Below are 16,817 nucleotides of genomic sequence, written 5' to 3'. Positions count from 1 at the left end.
AAACGAACAAACTTGGAAAGGTAAGGGGGAAGAGAGGCAAACCAAGAAACAGACTCTAAAATTACAGAGAACACCAGAGGGATGTGGGTGGGGTGATGGGTAAAATAGGTGAGGGGGTTGAAGAGTGCATTTATCATCATGAGCACTGAGTAATGTATAGAATTGATGAATCATATATTGTATACCTGCAAGTAATATACCTGAAAGTATATAACCTGAAAGTAATCTAACTTTCAGGTATACAATATGTATATTGTATGTTAACTAGACCAGAATCTTAAAAAATGGTTAACTTTTAAAAGAAGCATTAGTTATTAGTCATTGCTTGCTAAAAATAAAAAAGAATTAGGAGAGTAATGTATATAAATGGCCTAGCATTATAACTGACAACAGAGCAAATACTGAGGGAATGTGAGTTTTTACAGTTGTTAATATTGTTATTTCTGTCATTAGTTTTATTTTAAATCTAACTTAATTTTTTTTTTAAAGATTTTATTTATTTGTCAGAGAGAGTGAGCGAGAGCGAGCACAGGCAGACAGAGTGGAAGGCAGAGTCAGACGGAGAAGCAGGCTCCCTGCAGAGCAAGGAGCCTGATATGGGACTCGATCCCAGGACGCTGGGATCATGACCTGAGCCGAAGGCAGCTGCCCAACCAACTGAGCCACCCAGGCGTCCCAAATCTAACTTAATTTTTTAGGTTATTTGACTTCTATACAATTTGTGTAACTCGGTTATCATATTTACATAAAACAATCTTTCCTAATTTTCTATAAGTACCATTTTATTTTTAAATAAATTTGCTTTCCTTTAAATGTTGTTTTGACAGGATTCACTCGTATCTCTAATTTGTTTTCATAATTCTGAAGATAGTCACCCTCTTCTTTATTTTGCTATTTTCTACCCAGTTCAATAATTGTTATCACAGCCTACATCACATAAATGTTTAATATCCATTCCTGGAACTGTTCACTATCCAACAAATTCATGAAGGGCAAGGACTATACTTTATTAGTTTTTTTCTTTTCCTTTCCATTCCCCCATCCACGAAATGCAAGTAAACTTTCCTCCTAATAGATGATTGCTTAATGCACTGAACAAAGTAATTTAGAATGTTTCACCATTAACTACCCATCATCAATATAAATTGTCCATTTACTACTCCTCCCGCTAATTGATGAAGATGCTAAGGATATTGTTTTGAAGTTAAGATAGATTACTTCGGGTAAAGGGATCAAGCCCTGTGTTGGGCTCCACGCTGGGTATAGAGCCTGCTTGAGGCTCTCTCTCCTTCTGTCTCCCTCTGTCCCCTCCCCCTCTCACATGTGCACGCACACACACACACACGCACGCACACACACACACACACTCTCTCTCTCTCTCTCTCTCTCTCTCTCTCTCAAATAAATAAATAAATCTTAAAAAAAAGAAAAGTAATGTTACCTCTGTCACTTCAGATTTGTCACTACATTGCAAAGTTATTTTCTCTTCAAGTCAAATATCACAGAACATAAAGATGCAAACACTAGCCAGGAATTTAATTTTCTGAGACTATTTGTCGACACTGGGCTGTGAATGTCATCCAGCTAGAACATTTTGTCCTGTCCATTGGAACATGGTGAGACTGAAATTTAAAAAGTTGAATAATCTCACTCAATATGCTACTGTCTTAAATAATTGGTGTTATCTTTCCTAGCATGCCTCCCCAGCTCCCGGCAATGACTGTAAAAGATATGACAAAACACATCAAGTGGCAATCACACAGTGTTTCTTGATTTTCTTAAGTTAACTGGAAATAAAGTCTGGTGGAAAGATTTTAACAAGATTTACAGGAAGCAGGGATCTTAGATGCTTTCCAGACTTCTGATTTGTCTGTAATTTTTATGACTTTTCCTATTTTTCACTATCAAATACACATTTTTAATAATAACAAGGCAGTACAACTAATTGACTTCCATTTCAAGAACATTGGAACATTACTCATCAGTTAAGAATAAAAATGAATAACATATTCCTGATATTAAAGGTTATACAGTTTTAAATTTATGGCTTTAGTTCCCTTGAGGAAATTTTGCATTTGCCAATTCAGAGAGCAACATTGCTGTAACTTTTCCTATTTATATTTGCTTAGTCGAAAATATACTTTGACAAAAATACTTTGTCAAAGATATACAAAAATACCATTTTTAGCATTTATCTTATGAAAATCTGATAGGAAAATCACTTTCTAGGATCCATAGTTCACATTTTTATTAAAAAAAAACTATATGTGTTATCATTTATTTATCTGTTTGCTTGTTCTCTGCCGTTGTCATGCTTCCTGACCTTCCCTGACTTTGGGCTTGTGTGATGTGCTTTGGCATATGAGCCGATGTGACATTTGCCACTGTCAAAGATAAACAAAGCCAGACACTAAAGTGGCGAAGATAGATTTTATTCAGTACTGAACCCTTGCAATCAGGAAAAGGGTCCGATGTGAACTGAACTCTACTTTGTGCAGAAGTGACTGCACTTTTGAAAGGGAGAATGTGGGAGCAACGAGGGAGGGTGGCAGAGACATTAGCAGTCAGGAAGGTGGAAACTTATAAAAATGTGGGAAGGGAGTTGGTTAACGTGACCATGCCTCTGGGTTTGTTCATTGGTGCTTAACTGGAGGAGAAACAAATTTGTCTATCTTTATGACAGGAGGCAACAGTGTAAGAAGTTAGGCCCTTACCTTCCCACAGGGACTGGGAGCTGGAGTTATCTCCCTAAATGTTTACATTATGAAGAGACAACCCTCAGGTCCCTGAGGAGATGGTTCTTGTTGGTGGAAGAGCTACTCAAAGAGACAGAGGAAGGATGTATAATTACAAGTTTTCTCAAGAAACCACTCTAAGAGGGGGCTCAGGAGCCTGCTTATCACCAGGTTTGGGCTGAAACAAACTATAAATTTTCCTGGCAAGACTGAGTTTTCTCAGGCGAGCATTTTAGGAGGAGCTGGGTTCATCCTAGGGTGGGAACTTGAGCTATTAGAAACTATGCTTGTGTTTGTTTAAGATTCCTAGGTCGGGAGAGGCTGGGGAGCACAAAATCATTTGTGCTGAGAAGCTGATGTTTTTATAGAATAAGATTGAGGCCTAGTTATGAAAAGGCTAAAAGAATTCTGACTATAGTTTGACCAAGAAGAGAGTTTTTGTCACCACACTGACCAGAAAAGCCTTTCAATACCACAGAATGATTTGTATGCTGCCCTCTTTTTTGGTCTTCCACCATGATAATGGTATATCCCAAAAAGTAGCTACCAAAAGACACATGAAACTAAATTAAGCCCAGCAGAATCCAACAGAGCTCAGAAAAGCCTGCTAATAGATCTAAATGGCATCCAGCAGTGTTCGAAAAGTCATAAAGAAGCCCAGCAGAGCCCAGTGAAGACCAAAAGAGTGGCAGATAATCACAACAAGAAATAATGCTGTTTCCCAAAAGCCACCAACATTGAAGTTCTTTACTGCTGGGGCAAAGCTGACTGATAGACCATGGAATCGTTTTCTGGGAAGATGCTTATTCATCTCATCTTTCCTCCTCTTCATTCAACCACGGGAGGTAAACTACATCTATTCATTGCCGAATGAATGGTTCATAAAACAAAGAAGATAGAACTGTAATTAGGTCAGACCTACTTGCTTCCTAACTGCCCCAGGTAATGCATAAAGAACAAAAAGAAAGGGGATGTAGTATCTGTATTATCTGTAGTATGGAGAATATTCTCTTTTACAAAAAATAAAGGTTTTGATTTCTGAAGCTTAGAAAACTATCATTAGCAACAGTTGTTAACCAGAATATATACATATATATTTTTATATACATACATATATATAAAAATATTGTAACATCTAAGTCTCTTCATAAGCTGGCTCCAACTTATATTCATTTCTGCTCTAGCAGCACAGGACAACCCATCTTTCCCTGAAGGTTTTTTCCTGTCTATGAACTTTGCACATACTGTTTGTTCTGCCAAGCATATCTACCATTACATTGCTTTATATAGAGAATTCCCATTTCTCTATGACTTCCAGGTCAAAGATAAACTCCTTTATGAAAATTTTCTCAGTGTAGTTGTTCCCTAATGTCCCATTCAGTCCCCCATATTCATCTAATTTTACCTTAACCAGAAGATCTAGCATAATTTCAAATGTATCCAATGGCCATTTGTTTGTTCGAGTTTCCTAGTGAAGGAAACACTCATCCAACAGCCTAGTTTTATACTTCTTTGACTTTCTGAATGTCAATGGTCTTCATACCTATTCTACTTCAACCATCCACATCAAAGACATCGATAGAAATTATTTCACCTCTGAAATCTTAAGTTCTAATATCCTTTTTCTGATTACAACTTCCTCCTCTAATGCTTTTCTCCCAATGAGTCAATTTTTTTGTTCTTCTGTTTTTGGTCATTCCGTCAACAATGTACCGGTTTTTGTCATACCCCTACGCAGCTTCAACCTCAAGGTACAGCTCAGTAGGGAAATACTTGATTAAACCTTCAACTGCTTTCACTCAGACACACTTACCCTATAGAACTTCAACTATTAATTCTGTAATTTGCCTCACTTTATATTAACCTAATGCTCTGAGATTTTTACCACGAACTGACTTTCTTTCTTTCTTCCTTTCTTTCGTTCATTTAGGAAACTCTTAAGCTGCCAGTAGTGGAAAAACTAAATGAAAATCCTTTAAACAATAAGGGTTTTTATTGTCTCATGTATAAGAAATCCAAAGGAATTGTGCTTCTGAAGATTCATCAGATTGTTATCTTGGCTTAGTCTTTGGGTTTATGCCTCCAAGGTCACAAAATGACTGCTACAGTTCCATGCATTACACATAGAACAATATTCAGACTAAGAAGATAGGAGTTTATTCCTATTCATTTATTTGAATAATATGAAAGCCTCTCTGAAAAATCCTCTCTGTGTTTCCCTTAAGCTTTATTAGTCAGATTTGGGCCATGAGCCATTGATGTAAGTGTGAAAGACCAAGTAAGGATCTGGTACTTTAGTAGGAGTTTGGATTTGTTACCAAGCATTCAGTGGTTTCTGTATAGGCAAAAATCAGGGTTTTCTAGACATTAATAATGTTGCTTATAAATGCATAGTTTCCATTTCAGCTGTCCCTTCAGTATTGTTTGATAATATGCCTCCTTGTTCTAGCATTTCTCAAACTTTAATGTCCGCACAAATTACCCGGGGATGTTTAGAAATGTAGTTTGATTCAATAGGTAGTGTCCTGAAACCTGCATCTCTATCAGGCTCCTACGGGATGCCCAAAGCTACCTGACTGGTTGCTACACTTAGAGTTACAAGACTCTGTTTCATTCTCCCTTTCAAATATTTGTCATCACTCTCCACAAGCTTAGCCCCATCCCTATAACTCACAGGAAATCACCTCATTCTTTATTTTACAGAGAAAATGGACATCATAAGGTAACGAAACCTTAACTTAAGAGGTAATATTGTATGAACATCCAAAGAATGGCCTTTAAGGGCACCTGGGTGGTTCAGTCAGTTTAGTGGATAACTCTTGATTTTGGCTCAAGTCATGATCTCAGGATCCTGAGGTCTAGCCCCATATTGGGCTTCCTGCTCAGTAGGAAATCTGCTTCAGGATTCCCTGTCTCTGTCCCTCCCCCAACTGGATCACTTTCTCTCTGTCTCTCTAAAGTAAATAAATAAAATCTTTCAAAAAAAGGGGGGGGGGCTTTAGCATTAAAAAGCTAAGGTTTTCAACTCTAGTTATATTTCCTTGCCTTCCTTATATTTTTTATTATTTTTTAATCTTTTGAGCCCCAAATTCTTAACACAAAAAAATGAAATGAAAATATTAATGCCAAATTCTTGACACTTTTGAGGATTGAGATCATGTAGATATCCTCATTTCTGTTTCTTGATTATAAAAATATTTTAACTTAGGAAAAGAATTGAAAGGATATTAAGTAGTGTATGCTAATATTAGATTTGAGTAGAAGAGGAAAAAATACCAAAATAATAATGACTTAAGCAAGTTAGCAACTCATATTCAAGGGTTTGGGGATATCTTGTCAAGTTTGGTATGGCACTCCAAAGTGACGGAAAGTTAAGCTGGGATACATCTAGTTGCTGAGAATATATATTTCAGGTAAACATGGAAAGGAAGATGTACTCATGATGCTACAGGGCTTCCTATGAGATGGTATTAGATTAAAATGACATTCGTTGGCTCATTATGCAAGGTTCCTCTCGTCCTGATTGGCTGTGATGCTTGAGATCTCAGGAACCAGATCTGATTCACAATCTGGGCTCAATGAATCGTGAAAGTTCTGCTTATTTTCTCTTGCCCAGTGCACATTTACTCTGATAAATGAATGTAGGTATATTATAGGAGAGTACAAAGAAAATTCACAGAAAGTACCTGTGAAGTGATTGATTTATCCTACCTCAAAGTTACCCAACTTCCTTTTAATTCAAGGGATGCTAGATCTGAATCTTGGGTGAGAGGTGTTGATTTTATATCATAGCGGCTTCTTGTGGCCAGAACTAGAGTCCTTCCACTTACACAAATGAAGTGTAACACTAGTGGATCACACATATATTATTGCTATGTTCAGATCCGTCTGATTATTATCACACACTCTCTTTCTGCCTTGATAAACATAGCCTAGAACTTTTAGAAGTTCTGGGAGTTGAGAACTGCCATTGGTCTTTGCCCGAGATTCTCTCATTTCTACTGAAATGTGGAGACTGATTTCAAAAGCCCTGTCTCTACCAGTGCTTATAAACAACAGAAAATTGCCAATAAAATGTTTTTTGAAGCTGCAAATATTCCACTAACCTATATCTCACACACACACACACACACACACACGTAAATAAAGGAGAGGTATATATGGGGCAAATGTGTCAATCTACAATAAATTAGAAAATAAAATACTTCTCCACAATAGATAGTTTGAGAAATATTACTAATGCATCTATGTATCTTCTAAGAGTCCATGAAATCCAGGTTATAGAACTTAGGGAAGAAAATCAAACACTAACAAATGTGATTTAAATAGATGTATATTTCTTTATGTGAAATGTGGAGGTCTTTCACCGTTTGTGTATTTAACATTCCGTATTTCAGTTATGTATAAGCAAAGCAGAAGTTTCTTGGCATCCAGTTTGTACTTTGTCATTTTGCAGAGGCAACCGTTTGAATTTTGCTTTGGGCTGTTATATCCAAGTGAGTCACTGGCTAATAAGTAAATTTTATCTGACCCAACATCTATCACAGTGTGATTCTGTTCCATTGGATCCTTTGTCACCTACACAATTTATAGGAAAGACTTTATATTTCCACTGTATTAAGGAGTATCGGAATTTCTCACAAAGTTCTTTCAAATTCTTCTAAAAGTCAACATTAATTAAACAATCATTCTGGTTATCATTGAACAAGCAAACATTAAAATTGGAAGAGAAAGACATCTAAATAATGTCAAACATGTAACAAGAAAAACAAAATATGTATATGATGGACAATCAAGAGAATGAGAATATAAGACACAAACTAGAAGAAAATATTTGCAAAAACATATTTGATAGACGATTGTTATTAAAAAATATACAAATAACTCTTACAGCTGCTCAACAATAAAAAATGAACAACTTGATTTAAAAAAGAGCTAAGACCTGAATAGACACCTCAGCAAAGAAGATATACAGATGGTAAATAAGCACACCAATAAGTAATTTCATAGTTTTGAATAATAATTACAAATAAACCTTAAAATGGCATTGTACTTATTTAGAGTGAGGTCATGGGAATAGAAGCATTGTCCATTGTTTTGTAAAAAGCATGCTTCTTACAACACACTCTCTAGAAATGGGACTGATCAGTTCAATACGGAATATTTATCCAGTAATGTGTTCCCTTGCAGTCATATGTTTACTAAAGATTAAAGACTATACGCAATGCCAAAGGTTTTGTTTCAATTAAAATGTTTTAATGTTAGTGATTCCATAACTCATTCAGAAAACAGACAATAGGGGAAAATTATGTTTATTAAGAACAGGTGTTGCCTTTCCTGGAAGGACGATAGATAACTCAAATTTTAATGCACTCAATATTTTAGAATTAACATGAAAATTCTGATGTAAATATCTTTTAGCCCTTCTGGCTTGTTTTCTGGTTGTGCTATTTGTCTTAGCTCCTCATATCATTTAATATCTGATATCATTTAATATCTGAAAGAGTTGAGTGGGTGTTATTTTGTTTTCTTTCTTATATTCCACATATGAATTCAAATAGCCTGCTCTCATATATGATAATTATTGATTAAACACTCCAGAGAATAAATTAGTATATGGAAATTTGGTGGCCATTTTCCTGCAGCAACTAAGTTATATTCTTCAGTTTTTCACTTTTTTTCCCCAACTATAAAGAAATTTTAAAAACACCTATAGTTAAAGTCTATGGAGAAAATATGGGGAACATCTTATATGATAAAAGTATCATCTTAATTAGATTTGAGAATTACTAATTTTAATATCATTTATATTTGTATTTTTCAATGATTTGGGCAATTATTTGGAAAAATTCAATCAGAGTCTTACTTGATGCTGTTAAAAAAGAAGATGAAATAAATGTTTGCAATCACAGTAGGATGAAAAACAGCTCCAAAGATACCCAGCTCCTAATCTTTAGACCCTGTGAATGTTACCTTATATGGCAAAAGGGAATTTGCAGGTGTGATTAAGTTAATGATCTTGAAATAGAAAGATTATCCTGAACTATCTAGACTACTCTCAATGTAATCACCCTGGTGCTTATAAGAAAGGGGAAGGCAGAGGGAAATCTGACTACAGAAGAGAAGTGACAATGGAAGAAAGAAATTGGAGTGATGTGAGAAAGGGACCACAGCCAAGAACACAGTCCAGAAGCAAGAAAATTATGGAAGCGGATTCTCCCCAGAGCCTCCAGAAGGAAGCAGCACCCCCCACCACTTTGAACCCAATGAAACTGATTTCTCACTTTTGGCCTCCAGAACTGGGAGAGAATAAATATGTTGTTTTAAGCCACCCAGTCTGTGGCAATTTGTTTCAGCAGCCATAAGAAACAAAAACCATATGTAAAAGTTAAAAGACAAAATACATATCAAATACATATGGTGTGCACACTGAAGTATTTAGGACAAGTCATCTGTCTGCAGATTACTTTGAAATGAATAAAAGTAGATTGATATGATGGATAAAGTGATGGAAAGATGGAGAGATATATTTAAAAAGTAAGTCGAGTACAATGTTAATGGTAGACTCTAGATGGTGAGAATATAGGTTTTTACTGTAAAATTCTTTTAAGGTTTTCTAGGTTTAAAATATTTCATAAGAAAATATTGGAGGAGAATCAGAGATGAAAAAATAGGCTATAATGACCTGGGAATTAACTATGACACTAAAGGAAAAAGCTGGAAATGAAAAATGCATTGGATTTGCATGAGTCAAAATGAAAAGCTTTGAGGTAGAACATTTTTAAACATAAACTAAGTTAAAAGAAAAATAATGAACTGGGAGATATTTGCAATGTGTGTGTCACAATGTATGTATCCATAATATGAAAGTAGAATATTGTCACCAGAGGTGTTTAATGGTCTCCTAATAATGCTTGAATATATGAAACTATTGCATTTAGGATTTAGGTTAATATTCTATAGCTGTAGTTCAACTTGGTAGTCAATTATTTTCCTTTCTCAACTTATATCATTATTTTGGGTATTTTTTTTGTTATTTGTTATTGTTTTGTTATCATTTAGAGACAGTTGTATACAAAGCGTAGGAAGAAGAAACTCAATTAGAAGTGATGGAAAGGCGTTCCTTGTCTATAAGATGACGCTTGTCAGTAATACAGATGATATTCTGGACCTATCGCTGGCAAAACATGCACACTCGATGTTAACTCAGAGGTAGAGATGTATTAAAAATGACATAGCCACTGTCTTTCCTTGTTCTCTCTTCCAAGGCATAAAGTTGTTTCTTAGGAAACTAGCACAACATTATTATCTTCATTTTACAATATCATTACAGGATAAGAGAAGTTAAGTAATTTACCCAAGGGTATACAGCTAGGAAAAGATAAAGCCAGAATTCAATATCAGTCTCAGGATTTCTAAGTTCTCTATATATCTAAATATATATGCATATGTGTAAGTATATGTATACGAATGTATATATATGTGTGTATGTATATGTAGATACATATATATGTTTAGAAGTTATATATATTACATATAACATATCTATGTTTATGTATATAGTTTTTCAATGGAGATATATAATATATATATCTCAGATGTATATCTGTCCTATATATATAAGCTACCATATATACATAAAATGTAAGTCACCATTAGTAGAACATACATTTTGAGTTATTTTCCCAGTTTGTGAATTAATTTAGGTCACACCTCTACTGGGTTCTTTTTTGGTTCATATATATATATATATATATATATAAAATAACAATATATGTTCAATATTCAATCAATATATGTGTGTGCATGTTACATGTGTTCTGTATAATTCCATTTGTGGTCTACTACAAACCATACAAATGTGTTTTATATATGCCCATATATATATATATATATATATAACGTATATGCTTATACGTATATATCAGCTCAATGTTCATCTTCAGTGAACAATATAGGCTTGACCTAAATTCATTTGCAAACTAGGAAAATAATTCAAAACATGTGTTCTACTAATGGTTGATCAGTAGCTTAAATTTTACAGAAGATGCCAACTCATGAGTTGTACGCAATCTCTTGGTTGCAAGACACACATTTTTTATTTGTTTTTTTGGTCCTCAGAGAACAGGAAGAAAGATGCAACAGCTTTAAGAGATAGTTTGGGTTCATAGCAGATATATGCGTGGTTGGTGTTAATCCCTGTTTAGAACTGGGCGAAATCCAGATGCATCAGAGTTCTCTCCAGACATTCCTTCAGTGTTATCTTTGGAAAATCAAGTTGCTCTATATTAACCACACAAATGAAAATCTTAATGCTTTAGCCAAGTGAATGGATTTGTTAGACCTTATTTATTAAATCTGTTTCTTCTTTCTGTTCCTTTTCAAATATTTTCTTCTTTAATTGTACTTTCTGTGTTTGCTCATTACCTATCTTGATTATTAGCCAGATTACTTTTTAGAGCCAATAGAATCTGTTTTCAATTTTTGTTTTAGAATGGTCAACCATAGCATTCCCAGCATTTGGCCTGAAGTTTTCAATTAGGTTGCAATGACTTTTAGCTTGAAAATATTGTTGTTCTTTCTTGCTGTATACTTAACAAGGAAGGAAAAACAACTTTCTCCTTACTTTGAAAGTCTTCCACCAAATAATAAAAACCTGACCCAAAACAGTAAAGTAGATCACTTCATTGAATCTGGTGAGAAGTAACTCAATGAAAATGGAGTGGCACCAAAGAATTTGACAATAAATTAACTTTGCATGTTTTTTAAAGAAATCTAATATGATCGAAACAAGTTCTGGGTTGCGGCATTTAAAAATAACATTTCTATCTTTATAGTTTGATTACTATAAAGATATTTTTGACTTTGACTTTTGTAGTGTTTTCATTATAAGAGAACTCCAATTTCAGTCTCGTTTTCAGTTCTATTTAAAGAAGGTTTAACAAAGGCATGAGAAGAATTGATTGTAAAATTTAACCACAGGTACAGAGTATTAAGCTAAATCCTAAATGCAATAGTTCTATGTATTTATGTATTTCTCCCAGAGAATACAGGCAGCCTGGGGCACGGGGATTGCCATTTTACCCAAGGTTTACTTGTCACTTAGTAGAAGACTTTTTCTCCATCAATTTCCAGAGCTGCCTTGCCGATTGCCTATGATGCTGTGGCAGGAAGCTGCTGTATCATACCATCATGCACACCAGGGTCAGCAAATGGGCCTCGGTTCATAAGTATAAGACTGCACACCATGCTTCATGAGAAGAAAATAATTTTCTATCGGGTAAATCTTAATAAAAGAAGACATAGATTCATGGGTTTACCACCTGATTATTTTGCTAATGCTAAAGCCAGGGAGGTCTATTCTCCTCGATTTTCCACATCCTATCATTTGAATCTAGGGGGTATTGGAATAGATTTGTTGGGTAAGATTTGATCAAATAATACTCAAGCATTATCACTATGATCAAATGTTCTTCAAAGAAACCCTAATGTATTTATTGAATACTTAGGGTTTTATTCAGATTCTGGTTGAAAATTAACACTTCACTAAGGAAAATATATTTGCCAATATACTTAGAATGCCTTTAGTACTCAGTGAAAAGAATAAAGGTATAAAATAAAAATACTAATGCATATATTGTAGGTATTCGACTACCAGTAACTATAAACAAACACCACATCCCAATCATTTCCCTTTATTGGCACTTTTTTCTCATGATTTTCTATGAAAAGGCTGCCAATCCATCTAATCAGAGATAAAATACCAATTATTTTATTCCATCTTTCATATTATTATATAATCATAAATACATGGCATATTTTAATAGATCTTTAATAAATACCATAACAGCAATCATTCATTGTCAACTCTTCCAAGTACTCAGCGCAATAATTTATGTGCATATTTTTCCATTTAATCCTTGTAACAACCTTAAGAAATAAGCATTGTGTTTATATCCATTGACAGATGAAGAATTTAAGATTAAGTGAGCTTATGTGATTTGCCTAAGTTCGTATTACCAACAAGCATCTATTGATTATCTTGTGTAATTCATGCTATTACTTCTAATTCAATACCCCTGGGGAGTCACATCTCTCACCTTAGCAGGAAGAATAAAAATGACTTCCTTTCAGCCTTATTACTGGATTTCGAAGAATGGCCACACTTGCAGCCACCTGTTCCCTGGAAGAAAAACCAAATGATGAGCAGAAGTAGTCAAACCACCAGAGTCACAGACCAATTACAAACAGCAATTATAAAGGCGATTAAAAATATAATTGTGAATTTGGACAAGGACTTACCTTTTATAATTCAAACAGAATCAATGTTACTATCCGAAATATACCAAATCTATTATTAGAATCATTAGCTGACTTAAAAGATCGGAAGCAAAGTGTCCAGCTATTAAAAAATAAAAACTAACTAATATGCATTATTGTTGAACAGCCAAAAGGATTCGTTAACTGAGAGCAAATGAATGTGAGCATCATCATTGCCAAGCAGATATATTATCAACAACTACCTTGTCCCTTCCTTATATACTTTGTGATCAACACCTCTTCTAAGAGCATTCAAAGTCTTGCTGGGAAATGTTGTCTCCTTTTCTGAGCAAGTTCCCTGGCCTCACTTCAGCACAGAATCTTGTAAAAAGTAGCCAAAGTCAATGGTTTTTGTGTGTCATACCCTGAAAATAATTCTCAGCAGAAAAAATTGTTACTCCTCAAATACAGGCAAGATTATTCATTGCCAGCAATTTACCAGTATGTTTCTTTCTTCCCCTCCTTCTGATTTTCCACCAACTACAACCCTTCCACAACACTTTTTAGTGGTGTGGTAAAAATAGCAGGATGTTAATTTCTCCAAAGCTCATGGATTTACCTCTAAAAGGCATCCCCCACACCCATAACTCTGAGTCTTTGTGAAAATAGTAAACTAGAAATATATATCAGAATGAAAAGTGAGAACTAGAACTGAGACTACCTGTAGCAACATGACTTAGTTGTTCAATAAAACTTGACCCAGGAAAGATAAGATGATACACCAATAAATATTATTTTTTTCAAGACATTCATGTAAATTAATTTATCTAAGACAATAGTTTGGTTACTTGAGCAAAGAGATGTCTTATCAAATAATAGTTTATCCATCACATCTTCCCATAAGACCCTCACTTTACTCTGTCCAGCAATCTTAGTACGTTTTATCCTGTTACAAACTTTGCCCAATTTCTATCATCTATTCACCTTAAAACACTTGCCCAGACCCCAACACCCTACAACCATATATTCAGACTTTCCTCTATGACATATTGTTGAGATCTGTCAAGGTGGTATTCTAAATCACTGCAGTGACTTCTAATTTATTTGGTTTTACTTCATTAAATGGTTGTTTTCTAATATTTTAGAGAATTCAATAAAAGAATGTCAATACGGTACAGAGATCTGAAATCTTCCAAGTCTAATCATCAAGAAAATCTGTTTTTAGTTTAATCCATTTTACAGGCATCTTTGTTATTTAAGACTTCAGGGAGCAGATGGTCCATCACAACCAGACACTATGAAAATTTCATGGAGATAATATCAAGATTATTTAACATAGTCTCATAGATTGTGAGTGTAGATCAAAAACACTTTTTAGTGGTGAGTTTCAAAGTGTCAGCAGTTTTTTAAAGTGCAAAAAGAGTGCAGAAGACAGAATTTCATTGCTTTTTTAAAAAATTTGTGTGTGTACTTCTCACAAATTAAATCCAGGCTTTGTTTCCTAGAGCAACATTTGGAAGATGTTTTTTAACTAGACCAATGACTAATTATTTGCCCACTTAAACAAAGAAGTAGTTTAGAGAAGGTAATTCCTTTTATCTTGTTATTTTAAAAATCAACTACAAAACTTAAAAAAGGCAAAACAATTGACTTAAATTCATAAAAATAAAATAAATAAAAATAAAAAAGCTTAAGAGAATTAGACTCTAAATAAACATTTATTAAAAGCCTCAGTTTCAATAATCTTTATTTTCATAAAGTATTGTCAACTGTGTTATTTAAGAAGAAATCTTTGAGCTAGCTGTAAAATGTAACAATCGCATTAATAATTGTCTGTCTGATTACATGGTATAAATACCCTTTCACTGAAAATGCATTGATATCTATGATAACTATACATATCATCTATGTGCACTGAAGCTGTACTGACATATTAGTTGATTAAACACCTTTCAATATTGGCCCCTTTTTCACTCTTAGTAGAAAGTGTTAATGCAGGGGATCTAAGCTGGGTTCATGGACACATAATTTAGCCTTTTACAAAAGGAGGAAAGACTATGAAGACATGAAGACAGTTCTACATTTCCTTGCCAAAATCCCCAAAATAAAACACTGCAAAACCTACCTCATTAGACATGATGGGAAGTGGGGCAAAAAGCTAAAGAAAAACAAAATGCACAAATCAAGGTCTCAATGACTTAGCCTTTCCTAGAGCCACCCTGTGAAACACTGGACGGTAACAAGAGAGCTGCTCTTCACCTATTCACTTTTTAGACAGGAGAGGAAAAAACAAAGGCTAATTAAAAATTAAAAACTTAATATACGCAAGGAAATTTTAGCCTTAAAATAAATGGTTTTGTGCCAGCCACTTGCTTTAGCATCGAGCTATGAGACTATCAAATGAAGAATATTGATATGTCAATTATAAAGAATAACTAAGGATATTTTCAGCAGAGGTATGAAGTCATTCATAACCATACTGTGGAGGTTACTAGAAATAGTGATTTCAATGTTTCTATTCATTTTTTCATTGTTTAGACATACGGGAAAGAAGAGCAATGTAGATCATTCAAAGTTATAATTAATTTATACTCATTTATATTTGGTTTAGGGAAAGCCTTTAGAAGTTATATTTTGATATATAATTTTTGCTGTGAAGGCTACTATTGCCATGTGGTCATAAAGCAATAATAGGGGATGGGAGGCTAGGAAGCATGGAAGCCTCCGGAAGCAGGCTGTGTGCCTTACTGGTGAAGGGATATTCTTGAGGACCTGAGTTAAACCACCTGAGTATCTCCAATTGTGGATGTCAATTCCATGCAACTGTTTTACTTAGTAACTTATCTTAGGAATGTGACTGGAAATATCCACAGCAAGTCTACCATCCTTTCTTCAGCAGCAGAATAGAAATGGTAGCCTTCATTCAAACTCCATCTTCAATCTTCCCTCACTGTGTGACTCCTGGTAGGTTCTGTACTTTCCTTGGAGTAATTGTCCTTGCTTGGAGATGGAGAGAGGAGGAGTAGCTGTCTCAGAGGATTGTTGGGGTGAGAACTAATCCATGCCGAGTGGTGAGTGTGGTTGCCTCTTCCACAAAGAGCATTCAATAAATACCAGTTATCACTATTACTCATACCCTAAAATAAAATCAGAAAGTGTTTTGATAGCTAATGATAGGTATTAATGTCCTGTGGCTGCTATAAGAAAGTATCACAAATTTAATGGCTGAAAACAAAAGAACTTCATTCTGGCACAGTTCTGGGGGCCAGAAGTCCAAAATCAGTATCACTGGCCAACACCAGAATCACTGTTGACAGGGCCACAGTCCCTCAGAGGCTCTGGTAGAGAATCGCATCTGTTCCTTGCCTTTGGAGGCTGCGGGTGCTCCTTGGCTATGATGTGTGGGTCCCATGTCTTGCCTCTGTTCTCTTGTCTCCTGCTTTTTAGTGTGTTTCTATGAATCTCTCTCTGTCTCCCTCTTGGAAGGATGTGCACAGTTGGATTGAGGGCCCACTCTGATGATCTCTTCATTTTTAAGATTTTTAAACATAATCATATCTGCCTTCCTTTTTTGGCTTGCAAGGAAACCTTCAAAGGTTCTAGAGATTAAGACTTGGGTATCTTTGGTGAAACATAGCCTACCAAATAACATTTAATAACCTCAAAAATTACCGTATTTGCTTCCCGAGCTGCATACTATGGAAGTAGTTCTCCCTCTCTCTTTCTTTTTCTCTCTCCTCTCCCTCTTTCCTTCTCTTCCTCATTATATCCCTCCCTTCCTTTCCCCTTTTCCTCCAAAACTTATCTACATATAAATCAAGT

At 34.9% G+C, this 16,817-nt stretch overlaps 1 long non-coding RNA gene across 1 annotated transcript in view; it reads right to left on the bottom strand.

Moving 5' to 3' along the window:
• The window catches only part of LOC132027764 (uncharacterized), a 29,904-nt gene extending 28,368 nt beyond the window's left edge, over positions 1-1,536 (bottom strand). Inside the window, exon 1 of the long non-coding RNA XR_009407193.1 lies at positions 1,442-1,536. This is a non-coding gene — a long non-coding RNA (uncharacterized LOC132027764). The remainder of the gene's footprint in view (positions 1-1,441) is intronic.
• Positions 1,537-16,817: the final 15,281 nt, after the last annotated feature.

Source organism: Mustela nigripes, chromosome 12, assembly GCF_022355385.1.
Source record: "Mustela nigripes isolate SB6536 chromosome 12, MUSNIG.SB6536, whole genome shotgun sequence".
Lineage (NCBI taxonomy): Eukaryota > Metazoa > Chordata > Mammalia > Carnivora > Mustelidae > Mustela > Mustela nigripes.
This window is presented reverse-complemented; position numbering and strand designations above follow the sequence as displayed.